This window comes from Ruditapes philippinarum, unplaced genomic scaffold (assembly GCF_026571515.1).
Source record: "Ruditapes philippinarum isolate M1 unplaced genomic scaffold, ASM2657151v2 ctg8304_1_1_1_1, whole genome shotgun sequence".
NCBI lineage: Eukaryota > Metazoa > Mollusca > Bivalvia > Venerida > Veneridae > Ruditapes > Ruditapes philippinarum.
The window spans coordinates 26629-41483 of record NW_026862498.1 but is presented as its reverse complement, the minus strand read 5'-3'; the positions used below and the strand labels follow the sequence as shown (position 1 = coordinate 41483).

The 14855-nt window shown below is 31.0% G+C and overlaps 1 non-coding gene across 1 annotated transcript; it reads right to left on the bottom strand.

Moving 5' to 3' along the window:
• Nucleotides 1-1251: 1251 nt before the first annotated feature.
• On the bottom strand, nucleotides 1252-1414 carry LOC132719297 (U1 spliceosomal RNA). Its single transcript, XR_009624199.1, has one exon. It is a non-coding gene; the product is annotated as a U1 spliceosomal RNA (small nuclear RNA).
• Nucleotides 1415-14855: the final 13441 nt, after the last annotated feature.

Sequence of the window (14855 nt, the reverse complement as noted above, 5' to 3'; positions counted from 1 at the left end):
AGCTGTGACACTTGGAAAACACATAGTCATTGGTTTACACAAAAAAGTCTTCATGTAGTTTTGTTTGTGATTCTGTTTTTGAGCAACTGACCTAGCATTGAATAGGAAAGGCAGGGCTAAATTTTTCACTGCAAAAAACTGGAAAGATCCATTTTGATATAGATGGCCTTGTATGAGGTCAGGACTAGAATTTGTCTACTATACAGCAGTACTTCCTAATGACTCATTGACTATTGTATTATATCACTTCAGCCTAAAATCTGAGGATTATAAAAGAAATGTAATACCTTATATCAAATATAACTTGTAATCTGGATTAAATTTCACTTCTTTTGATGTTCATTCAAATTTATAAAATAATTATCTCTGTGGTTTGAAAAAGACAACAGATTTTTTTTCAATGGACCAATATACCATTGGCCTGAAATGTTGTAATAGTAACAAGTTCAAACAATTTTTTGATGGATCATCAAATTGGAATCTAGTTTTATAAATATCCCTGCATAAGAAAACTACATAAACTTATTTGATCTTTTACAGTCATATATTTTAAAGAATTATTGTGACCCCTCCATCTATAACTTAATTCCTATTTAATTTTTCCCAATTATATTTGAAGTACCTTAGTATTCGTTTTGATAGGGAGAAAAAAAGAATATAAATTGAGCAAAAACAACAAAAATATATTTTTGTACAGTGACAGGGTACAATTATATAATGTATATATATCCAGCATTAATGTGTGTGTGAATCAGCATTCTCTCACACAGATGTTCAAACCTTTTGTTTAATATCTTCCATATCTCTGTAATTTAATATAATATTGGGAAGTATAAAATATTAATATAGCTCCAGCCTACTGACTCATTAACAGTTACATTGTATTTTTTTTAATATACCTGTAGTTACAGTGCAAATGTTATAACATAATAACGGAAATGCTTTATTGGCTATTTTTAGTTACAGTTTTAGAAAATATTATTTGCCAAGCTCTAAATTGACACAAGACTATAAGATAATTGTCTTTGTTCATCACTTTAACTCTTTTGAGGAATGAACAATCATGATTAATTTCTTGGAAACCATTTTCAAAATATGTACACTTATATAAGTTAAGTTCAGGTTAAACAATTGAAAATACTCAACAGCAAATGGGAGGAATTGAACCACATTATTTTTCTATATCACGATTCTTTTAATGCTTATTTAACATAAGCTTTCTTCTTCACCTTAGTATATTTATTTCAATATTCAGGGATAGCGCGAACGCAGTCCCCACACAAATAAATTGCGTACCCGAGTAACCCACATTTGGGGCTATCGCAGACGTCAGCCCAACCGAAGTGCAATGGAGGGGCCTCTTTCTGGGGAAACCGCCTTGCTGATCACGGTGTTCCCTGTACCAGGTAAGTATGCTTGCTATAAATTTTCTGCAGTATTTATACGATCATACAAATACAAAATTACAACCACTCTTTCATCATAAACATAGACGTAAACTTCATCAAGTGTATTAATTAAATCCTTTATTCACTTAATTCAATTTTAATATCAGTGCAATCTTCAACATTTCTTCTTCAGAAAATTAGATATACATTCAATATGCACAATTGTAATTTTAAAATAAATACAATAAAGATGAAAAATCAACTTATTTTCTTACTACGGAATATTTAGTATTAACATTTTATCATGCTAAAAATAGTTAAACTCTAGCAAGGCAAGTTACTCTGTATAAATTAATGGATTTATTACCGATACATAGTTACCTCCAGTTAAAAGAAATACGCTGTATTGCACAGACTTTATATCTTAATACATTTAAAATGTTGGTTTGTATTGTGTAAATACTACTATTTTTATGTGGAAATTTTTGTATTGCAAAATTTTTAATTTCATATAATTGACAATACTAAACAAATATCAGAGACAAAGGGGTACGGCTCATTGAATGTTCACAAAATATGTATTTGATGGTATCCTAAGTCAGAAATGAATTCTTAGTCCATTCCCATTACACTATATACTAATATATAGACTATATATTAGTATATAGTGTAATGGGAATGGACTTAGAATTCATTTCTGACTTAGGATAAACGTTTTCTACCATCAAATACATATTTTGTGAACATTCAATGAGCCGTACCCCTTTGATCCAAGACATAAAAGTGAGGCATTTGGCATCTGAACTGGTTTAAATGATGTTTGCTAAATTGTGATACTTAGCTCAGCAGGCAAAGGGATTAATAAGAAACCTAAGCTATTCAATTTCAGAGCATTTAAGTTTAAACTGCTGGTTACAAAAATGAAGGAAACTGATATTAATACCGGTACATAACATTACAATATCAAATTTCAGTTACTGTTTTGTGAAGTATAGAACTGTTAAAGAGTTATTAAAATATATATGGAGATTTTCTTTTTCATCACTTGATTTAGAATTTTGAATACCTGATAATGCAGTCACAGGTAAAAGTCGCGTGGCCATGACATACACTATACCCCCTCTACAACCTAAAACCCTTAAACATCATCCAAACATCATGAGTATTGACAAAAATAAATTTTATGAAAAGAAAATTTTTATGACTAACTTTCATGGCCACGTGACGTTTACCTGTGACATGTACATTGAAAACAACATGAATTATGAGGGCCATGTACAATATAAGCAATATAAAAATTTTTTTAAAACCTACAAAAAAACCGCAAAACCCCATTTTTAATTATATTTTTAATTTTAGAAAAGGGGAAAAAAAAGAGGAGAAATCTACCTCTTGGGATCTATTTTCCCGGATATCCCATCTAGACATTCAAGTCCTGGGACTGTCCCCATGTCAGGTACATTTTAGGTAAGGGTCCATTTCCCGCATTTTTGTACCTCCAACCCTAAATACTTCGTTGAAATGTCATAGCGACCCCGTCTTCTTTAAAAGAACCCAAAAGGCATTTTTCTGACCAAATACACTTTTTTAACCCCAAAAAAGGGTAAAAAATTCTGAACACATGGCCCCCGAATACTAATACCTAACACTTTTACTAAATCCAATGTTTACATTGTAAGTGTCCTGAATTGTTTACTTTACTTCAAAGTCAACACTAAAGTTTAACTTCAATAGACATCAATTTCTATATGGTCAAATAAAATTATAAATAGCCCCCAAGATTGAAAATAACAAAAGGTTTAAAGATTTGTGTGAAAGACAATCTAAATTTAAGTTGTATTGTACCATAAGAGAGTAGAATGTTTGCATGACTCATGGATAGATGACCTCTAAAATGCTGTTCATTTTTATTTAAGATTGTAACACTTCCTGTCTAAGTTTTGAAATATTAAAATATTAAATCTAGAGACATGCACATGATGTATCCCTTTAACATACAATTCTAGTAATTCCTACATAGAGGATATTCAATTTTTTTTTCTATAAAAAAAATACATGATTTATTTTTCACCATGTGGTATGAAAAGAAATATTTCTTGAGTGGTCGACTCGTAGCTATGAGTGAAATATATTTTTCATGCCACAAGTATATAAGTATATAAAAGTATTCATCTATTTAATCATTTTCAACGAGTAGAAAATGTAAATCAATATATTGTACACAGTGATTTTGTTTTCCAATTTTCAAAACAACCTGTGGCTTTCTAAAGGGGAAAATATAGCGTGATAAATCAGAAAAGGGGAAAACCAAATTCCAACAATTGAGAATGGAATTTACCTACACAATTTATAAGATTTTCAATTTTAATTCAAATTAACATGCATGGTACACAGCAGAGGCTATAGGGACAGCTTTCTGTCTCCTAGCTGATATATTAAGTCAGATGCTGTTAAGTCATTGTTCTGGTAAAGAAGTGCAGAGGGCATTTCAGGGGAAAATATTAGCTTTTTTCGGGGAAAATATACCTATTCTTAGCTAGGGGAAACAGCCTTTATTCGCTGTAAAATACAGGAAAAAAAATCACTGGTACATGTTATATAGTAATATTTATACAGTTACACTTGTATATAAGATTCAGATGAAGGTTCATTGTAGAACGAAAAATATTAAATCATCTTAAACTGTACAAGTGTTGATGTGATGTATTTCTTCATTTTCTTCTTAGTCTTATATAATTTTCGTGTTTGAAATTGTCCAATAGGATAGCAGTATTTCAAATGAATCGTAACACATTTACTTTGGTAAATCGGCAACTGTGAATCAGTCCAGTTAATCAACTGATTATAAAAATAATTCAAACCACTAAGCAGGTTAAAGTGTATTTACAAAAATAAATAGGTCGTGCAGCCATGCCGTGCCTGACCAATTTATTTTTGTAAATACGTACTTATAAACTATAACCTATACATAAAATGCATTTAAGACCATACTATAGATAGCTTTCTCTGACAGTTTAATAATAAGTATTCAAGTAAATGATAACTATAAATAATACAAGACTAACGGGGTAATTTACATGGGTATAATTCTATGTTACCTAATATATAGTGCTGAAACACACATACTGGAAATTATACATATTGCTGTAAAAAAAAATGTTCTTATCTCATGTACATTGAACAGAGATCAACCAACCTTGAACTGACTTCTTTACATGCTTTGCAACAGATGTTTTATTATATACAAAAACTTTTTTTAAAGTGTTTTCTATGGCAGCAGGGATCATCCTGGTCAGGATTTTTAGTGAGAGATTTTCTCTCATTTGAGAAATTTTGATGAGAGAAATTAGATTTTCTTGAGAGATTTAATTTTCATGATGGGCGAGGTTTAAAATATGGACATTTCTAACTTTTTAAAAATCACTGTACATATAACCATTGTTTATCTAATGAGGATATAAGAAGATGTAGCTCTGTTTATTACAGTGATTTTTGTTTTCACTTTTTTAACACATCCTATGCCTTTTCTTTTGTGATTTTTTAAACATAATAAAATTCTAATTGTGAAAAATAAATATCACATCTTTATTCTGAAATATAAAAGAATTATACATGGATAACTATTATTTGCAGTCAATGTTCCTAATGGACAACACTGTACTGTACAAAAGTGATTGTTGAGATTTGAAGAATATTTTTATAACCTTTCATTTTGTTTTCTTTATGATTCTCTTCACACACCTCCCTCCCACAGGCAATCGGTGCGTGGCTTGGATAGTATACATGTACATGACCACGCCCACTAATTTTTTTATAAATATTTTTTTTTTCACTAATAAAATATTTTTTTATTCAAAATGTTTTTAAAATATCTTATTTTCAATAAATCAACAAAGAAAATTTGTTTTTAAAAAATTTCATCCATATATACTATTAATATAGTAAAGGTAGAAAGGTTCGCCAGCGGACCTACCACCAGGCCTTATGTTCCCTCCCATATCTTTGTTAATTGTCAACCAATTTTCACCAAATAAAGTGCAATCTACGCAGAAATGATTTCTCTTTCGAAAAATCTACAATATTAGAACAGTTGGTACGACAAAAGATGGAATTTTAAAGCGAAAATGCACTTTTTGTCTAGGTCGGCCATCGCTTGACCGAGCCGAAAGTAGACGATTTTGAACATAAATCGATCTTTTTCTTAATAATAAACTAATGTCAGTGCATGCAAACAGTTGAAACAGAAAGGGCAGCTATAATACTATCGCTTACCGGTCCAAAGTTAATCCAAAACGTCTGTAGGTACGCACTTTCGGTACTTATTTGCACTAACTTTTTTAATTCCCTGACATTACATGTATACAAATGCTGACCCGGATGTACCTGATGCGTACCCCTTTTCGCATAATAAAAATTGAGCGAAGCTGGGTACCAGCGGGAACCGAGCATGCGTACCTTGAATATCCGGATCTGAATTTGTATACATGTACAATGTCGGGAAATTTAAAAAGTTAGTGCAAATAACTACTGAAAGTGCGTACCTGCAGACGTTTTGGATTTACTTTGGACCGGTAAGCGATAGTATTATAGCTTCCTTTTCTGTTTCAACTGTTTGCATGCACTGACATTAGTTTGTTATTAAGAAAAAGATCGATTTATGTTCAAAATCGTCTACTTTCGGCTCGGTCAAGCGATGGCCGACCTAGACAAAAAGTGCATTTTTGCTTTAAATTCCATCTTTTGTCGTACCAACTGTTCTAATATTGTACATTTTTCGAAAGAGAAATCATTTCTGCGTAGATTGCACTTTATTTGGTGAAAATTGGTTGACAATTAACAAAGATCTGGGAGGTAACATAAGGCCTGGTGGTGGGTCCGCTGGCGAACCTTTCTACCTTTACTATATTAATAGTATATATGGATGAAATTTTTTAAAAACAAATTTTCTTTGTTGATTTATTGAAAATAAGATATTTTAAAAACATTTTGAATAAAAAAATATTTTATTAGTGAAAAAAAAATATTTATAAAAAAATAAGTGGGCGTGGTCATGTACATGTATACTATCCAAGCCACGCACCGATTGCCTGTGCTCCCTCCATTAAAAAATATACCTGAACACATAATGACAAATATCTCCATATCCACAAATATAAACAATAACTAAAGTAATTTTTATTCATAAACATCATTTTTAGTGTTATAAAACACCTTTAAATACCACTCGGCTTCCTTTTAGAATTTTTTTAATCACGACATCGCGAAAATATGTGACAAATGAATATTTGTCTGTTTTCCGCTGAAACATTCTCAATTCTAGCTGTTGCTGATTGCAATTATATAAAATTAAATATTTTTGTTCAATAAAAGAACATTTATTATCGGCTATTTCATCAGGAATCGTAAAACAAAATTTTTAAATTTGTTCTTTACGGCAAAATTTACCGTGGTTGATGTGACATTTAGAAGACAAATTTTACCGGTAGATTTATTTTTGACATGTCCATTTTTATGTTAGTCTGTGTCTAAATTTTTTTATTAAAATCAATTAAAAGTGTTTTGTGTAAATTCTCGACTTACAGATAGATAAAGGTTAGCCATCATACCGTATATCTGTACGGTGAATTTGCGGTCTCCGATCGGCAATTATTTTAGGCTAAATAATTCAAAGTGTTGGACTACTTTTTGGAGTTTTTTACACCGATTTCATTAATAAACAATTTGAAATTAAATTCTTGATGGGAATTTGTGAATTTTTCATCATATTTTTGTGTAATTTTAGCATTCCTTAGATTGTGTTTAGACATTTTCCGGCTCAAATTTCCGTGCGAGATTTTCTCTCATTTCACAAATTACTCTGAGATTTTGGTGATTTTTTTGCGAGAAATCGCGGAAATCGCCCCCTAGAATGATCCCTGATGGCATAAAATGGTTAGTTCACTAGTTGGAATGAATCAAGTTATAAGGTTACAAACTTAGTATTTCAGTTATATAACACTTACAGCAGGTATCTAACCAGTGTTCTGTAAAACTACATTATTCTATATTTTAAAAGTTACAGTTGAGTTAGTATAAACCCATACATGCATTTTTCCTGTGTCCTAAAGTGTAATTATATAAAATTGTTTTACAAATCATGATAATTGCATGCTGCACATCAAAGACACCACCAAATGATGTGAACAGTCACATGTAATGTCCAAAATCAGGTTTGACAATTGTTCACTATTACAGTTGAATATCCAAAGCACTAATACATTTTTGTATTCATGTTCTTGGTATGTTCTCGTTGATTAATAATTAGGTTGCATATTTTAGTGAAAAAGTAGAACCTAATGCATAAATTCACACAGTAAATAATTTTATGCAATGTCTGAAATTCTGAAATGTTGTGACGAAGATTGAAGATCTGGTGGAAGCAAAATGAATTGGATAACAAGTAAAAATGTAATGATCGGTATACTTAAAATAAATTCAAGACAAGGGTAAAGAAAAATATCTCTTTTGCGCCGAGAATATGTCAATATAAATATTGGTGCAAATTGCATAATGTTCAAATGATTTTGAGGACAAACTGTTCTGTTATTTAAGATATGCAAAAATATGTCTGTAATAATAATATCAAAGAATACAATGTAGTTATGAATATATTGTTAAATATAATCAATTCTTAGTTTTTATGTATTGTTTACGTATTTATGATTAAACTTCTTGATTAAACACAAGATTGCATATTTTCCTGGAATTTAGGTATAGAACCACTAAATAGTAAATGTAATGAAAAAGAACAATCATCACAGAATCCTTCAAAATAACATATTGCAAATATTTGTGATACATTTTAAAACAAACTTACTTTTTTTACTCATTTAATCTGTTTTTATAACTTTCACATTAATTATTTTCACGAATAAGCATACGTTTTGCCTGTTTTAAAAAATATTTCCGTTGTGTCCGTAGCGCCAAAAAATCTCTGAGCATTGCGTATTTTAGTCATATCCCTTGTTTTATTTTCCAATGGGCCTTTACGGGCATATAATCACATAATAATGATATACAAGATGTACAGAACTTAAAACATAGCATAACTAAAGCTGAATTATGATTAGCAAACACAATTAACAAAAGACTCTGTAACAATAAGAAACTAATGCCTGTTAAATGACAGGTGAATAAAAAGGAAGAAAAAGTATATGAGCTGCGTCACGACAAAACCAACATAGTGCGTTTGCGACCAGCATGGATCCAGACCAGCCTGCGCATCCGCACAGTCTGATCAGGATCCATGCTCTTTGCTTTCAGTTACTCTACTTGTAATAGGGTTGGTAAGCGAACAGCATGGATCCTGATCAGACTGCGCAGATGTGAAGGCTGGTCTGGATCCATGCTGGTCTCAAACCCATTATGTTGGTTTTGTCGTGATGCGGCTAATATACTAGTAAGCAAAATGATCCACTTTTTAGGTTCAACCAGATGTTACATTTTTTAGAAATTTGAGTCATTTATCGAAATAAAATTATGAGAAAGAAATATTGAATTTGACATTAATAAACAGTGGGTCTTGTATCAAGGCACCATCTGCCCTGTCCCCAAATACTGTCCGCCCTGTCCCTAAATACAGTCAGCTTTGGTATAGCATAAGGTCTTCAGCATACCCGTTTATAAATGTACTATGACATGACGTGAACACTGAAGATAAACTCGTAGGGAAAGTCCACCAATAATTGTGCCAGGAATCTGACATGCTCGTATTCATTTACGAACATGCCATGAAGTAAAGCGAAGCATACCTTGATAAAACTATGTATAATCTGTTGATAAGCCAAAGATGGACATATAAAAACTTATTACGAACATAAACTACCGAAACTAATAGTTTCCGACAGGTAAAAACATTCAGCATTTGGCCGCAATAGTGCCAAAATGTTTGACCATGTGATTACAAGATTGACCTTTACGCGTTAATTTGCATCAGGGTCTTTCAAATAGAATGGTCTGGAGACAGACCAATTTTACGAAAAATGCTGTCTCGGTTGAGTCACGTGATTGGGCTATCTACCGACCGTGATAGGGCATAGCACATCACCATTCAAAAATCAAATTATAAGATAATGTTTTGTTAAATCAATCAAAATATTACTAAAAACTAACTCTGACTACATTATATTATCAGTTTTTACTTTAAAAGTAAAAATTTTATAGATTTGCAATAAAATTAGAAATTTTTCTTTCCCGGTGTCAAGGTAAAAATCTAATGCTCATATTTGAAAATAGGTCCCAGTTTCATGTGCTTTTTTAAAAATTTATGCAATGTTCAATGACAAAATAGAAATTGATTTTACAGAGAAAAGATGTTATTAAATCCTATCAATTCATGTAAAAATATTATAATATTTCATGATGTTATTTGCAAATATTTGATGTTTAATTTGGTGCATTTTCAAAAATGGCGCCGATTATCGGCAAATATTCTGAACAAACAATCTATGTTTTTTTTTAACAAAGATGGCTTTAAAAAACATCATTTCCTGAAATATTTATCCTTTTTTCAAAAGTTTAAAGATTTTTAAATAACATCATGTCGTTAAACTTTTCATTTTTGCTCTTGTATTTAATATTCGCCCTTTTCTTGAACACTTACATAATTTGCTCATACATGTAGCAAACTATACCGATTTATACTGAGACATGTTTAATTGTAGCGAGAAGGGTTTACATAGCGTGTTTCCAGACCATTCTATTTGAAAGACCCTGTTTGCATGTACGGTTAAGAAAACAGATCCCATGTGCTTCCAATTTTTTTTATAAATTACTTTTATAAAGATATTGAAAAAGATGATTTACTGACTTTTGTATTCAATATAATTTTATTTCAGTACTAAAAAATAAAGAAAATAAATAAAACATTATTTTGATTTATAAATATTACAATCAAGTCAACAAAGATATTCTAAATATTGTACACAACTCTTCTCTAATCAGTTCCCACGAATTACATCAAACAAGGCCTTGCTTAGCACCTAAATGTCATGGTCGACTGTAGTTGGCGTAAATTGATGTTTTACTGTTAAATAGGCAATTTTTTTATGACAGTATTAATATTTTGATACTTTAATTGGTATAGAACGATATTACGATATTAAATAATTGTTTTATCACAAACTGCACAAGATTTAATTGGGACATAGGTATTTCCAAATGAAAATTAAGGTTAAATCAAAGTAGCCCGGGTTCTATGATATCAAGGTACTTAACATTTGTCGGAAAATATTAAAATATAAATATCAAAAGTGAGTGAGATTTTTCTTCCATCTTATAAGTGAACCTTTTCCAGAACTGTTTGTCAAAAAATTATTTCAAAAGAACCAATAAAAATGACATTTTTTAGACTATTTCCAATGTCTGCCATTTTGGGTAATTTCAGAGGAGGTTACTACGGTATCAAGGTAATCCCCAAAAAGCAAGTATGGAAGGATAGATGGGTCAAAACTTTCAAGTTAAATTGTGAAAAACTTCCAACAGTTAACAGAATAACTTGCTATAAAATTAAAACTATATGAACAGACTATATGTCAGTATATGTGTTTATAACATATTTTAATTGACTGTGTAAAAACCATTAAGGAAAATGGTAGTCAGATATGAAGGTTTTATAAAATAGTTTTCTTGCCACAAATACATTCATTATTCACCAAATTAAATTCATTGGCAGATGAAAATGAATCTAGTATGCAAGTTTTACAAATATTAGCATTATCATGTGTTGCTTTTACTAGCAGTCACAGAAAATTGAAATACCTTGATATCATAGAACCCTTGATATCATAGGAACCGAGTATATATATGTTATTCTGGTTAGGTTTCGTAATAGTCCAACTAATTGTACTGCGCGACGAGATATTGTGCTATTTTCGTGTCTGGGCAATATCTCGCCGCTACGTACAACATAAAAAGTACCGTTTCTGTGGTGAAATTTGCGCCGGGATTTTGAGCGCAAGCTTTGGACCGTCTAAAATCGTATTAGAATTCATATTTTAATAAATTTGTTACGATACCTTTAAAGATTATTCATTTCTACATCAATTTCATGTTTTATTTGTGAAAATATTCCTAACATAAAGATTTTGATAGAAAAGTAAACACATGAACCATCAAAATACAGACATCGCCGCTAATGTCACGTGACAAAAACACTGTTGATTACTACACTGGTGTGTATGCGGTACTGCGTTACTGAGAAACGCCGAAACACTCTAAGTAATATATTAAGTTTAATGTTATATTTAAGACATTTATTTATGCAAAAGAAAAAAACTATGAAAGGATGAAAATATTATTTTATTGGGATAGATGCAAAACTTATTCGTTATTGTCAGAGCGTTCTTAGAATATTCAGAATCATCACTATCTTTTTAGAAAAGCTACTCGTAAATGGACTCCTCACAAAAATAATTTCTAGTTTATAAAAAAAAATTATTTCGTTCAGCTTTCCCAGTAAATATAGGAACATGGGACTTATTGGTAACTTTAGATTTTTTCCCCACGATTATGAATGAAAATAGGGATATGTTAATAGCAGAAACACAAGGTTTATATGTTTAAAAAGCAACGAACGGATTCCTAGTGCCTTAGCGACTACGAGAGGACGCCAATTCTAAGGAATTTGACAGTCTGTTATTTATATTAATGTTGATTAACTATTAAAGGATATTTTCAATGTTCAAAATATTTTTTTATCAATAATAAAACAAATAAATGTCAAACGCGGTATAAACGAATAAATGTCAAACGCGGTGCCTCGACATTATACATGTATGTGCGGAAACAACATCCATGTGATTTTTTTTATTATTATTTTCTTATCCACGCAGGTTTATAATTCTTGCTAGTTTATTCCAAAAAGCTTTCTGAAGATGATTATAGAAAGAAAAAAACACACACACGAACACACACGTAGACATGAAATTGTTCTAAAATGACCGTGGTACAGGGAAAAATACTCGGAAATCTATTTCAAGAAACAGGTGCCCGCTTCATTTTTTTGTTGTTTTTTGTTTTGCAAAAGACTTTCATAATGTTGGTATACAGTAAAGATTTATTCCATACATTTCACTTTTATGGCGTCTTAGAAATTATTTTCTTTTATAAAATACACGCATGGCGAAGTGCGATTTGAAGAATCATGGCGGTTATTTTACAATGTTACATAAACAAAACGCTGCGCCACAGGGGTGTAGGGTGTGGAACTCAAAACGATTTAAAATAAAGAAATGCATATTTGTCAATCCCAGCACATGTACTGATCATGTGTATATATATAAGAATACTTAATATAAGCCGTTTTGAAAAAAAAATCAAATTTCAACGTCTATAATAATACACAAGATAAAAATGTTCGCCGGAAAAAATCCGCACATCTACCGTCAAAAACACCATGTATTTTATTCCGTTTCCAAATTTTCACATAATCCTTTGACCCACAGACACAGAAGATATAATTCTTCATGATGATGGTCAATTTTTAAACTTCCACATCAATATAAACAACGCAACAGCCGAAATAAACATCGAGATTATCGCCGTTTTTACTCCATTTACAAAATATTTCGACAAATTCAAACGTGGCACCCCGAAGTTGACAAATATACATTTCATTTTGGATTTTAAAGGCGTTTTGAGCTACACACACCCAAAGTGTCTGTGATTTCTTTGATTCTTGTCCGATCATATAAGATTTAAGGGTTATGCAACACGTTTACTCATTTTAAACAATTATATGATACAGATTGCTACTGCCCCCAAGTATTAAAGTTGTTGCTTTGGAAACGAACTTTTAAAATCGGCAAGGGAAACCGGCGCCTCTTCAAGTTCTTTTTTTTTTTCAATAATTTTAACATTCTAGTGAATTTAGATAGAAAAACAGAAAATAGTTCCTAAATATTAAATGTCACAACTCAAAACTTAAAAAGTTGGTATATCTTGCGTTAATTCAGAGCCGGGAAAATAACCGAGGAAACTGTGGCCGGAACACATTTAATTTCTTACCACCGTTTAAACAATTTTCATAAATGAATTATAGAAAGAAATTTAAGCATAAGATTATCGTCTTTAAAATGAATCATCAAGTATATTTATAATTATAAATTGAAAATTAAATACATGTAATTACAATCTAAAAATAACTTTTCTTTACAATTTGGAAAATTGTTTAACTGATTCCGGATAGGAATCACGGCTCCAATTTAAATAATTTTCTTTAAATCAAATTTATCCAAAACTTAATCTTATCAATGTTAAGTTGACACAAAGAATTTAAGTAAGGAAGAAACAGAACTGCGCAGTGTCAACATTTCCGAAGTGTATATTGGTCAGCGTACCGGTGTCGGCGTTGTGGAATAGTTGACACGTAACGTTTCAAAAATAAATACATGGTTGGATATTTTCTATTCCGGAACAAAAAACATTTCTGGAACATCGCTTAAAAACACCCAAATATCCAGCCCATTACGGCATATGCTATGATTATAGTCTTTTATTACAAGGATAAAATGGTACATGTAAAACGCAGACAAATCGAAAAATGGGCGCTCGGCGTAAACGAGTTTTTACTTTTCTGAAAACTGTTGAGGGGAATGAAAAATTAACGCAAGAATTTACCATTTGAATTCAAAAAAATCTTTCATAGCGTAATGCACGTTTGGGAAAACAAATCTTTCTAGGCAAGGAGTTGCTGAATTTTAATACGCAGCAAGTTGTATGTAACTAACATAATTATTCTAACATAGATAATACTACAGAGTGGTGACAATATAATTTTAATGAAATTTACAATATTTGTTTATCCTTTAACAAACATGTTTATAAAAAAGAGGTCCAAATTTTAAAAGTTTTCTTCCGCATCATTTTTAAAGATTTCAATTCAATTAGAAAAAAAATAGTTAAAGATTATTTCCTGGCGATTTATTTAATGTAGCAATAAATATAATTAATAATAACAACATTTAACTTTTAATAAGCACTGTTTAACAGTTTTTCATATTTTTTTTTTTTGTCCTACGCAAAAAAAAAAATGACAACAATTCACGCGCGCGGTACCGAACAATATCGATTTTTAGCGTACATGTTAAATTACTGTAGCAACATCACAATATGGCGGCGTTTTGGTACATCAAACGAGAACGGCGAATGAAACTAACGTGGTTTTACTTACTTCTAAGTTGATAGTCTAGCACTTTTTGTGCTGTTGATTCCTTAAAATTGTATTGTTGAAATAGATTCTTAGTTTAAATTGTCTGCATTTTTTACATTAACATCGAAATCCACGTTTCACCACAGAAAGGTCTCCTTTTGGTTTTGACGTTAAAGCGAGATTCTGCCCCAGAACGAAAATATCTCAGAATCAAGCTTTGGCACGTCAATATATTTTGACTAGGTTTCGTAATGGGTCTAATCCAAAACTTTAATGCT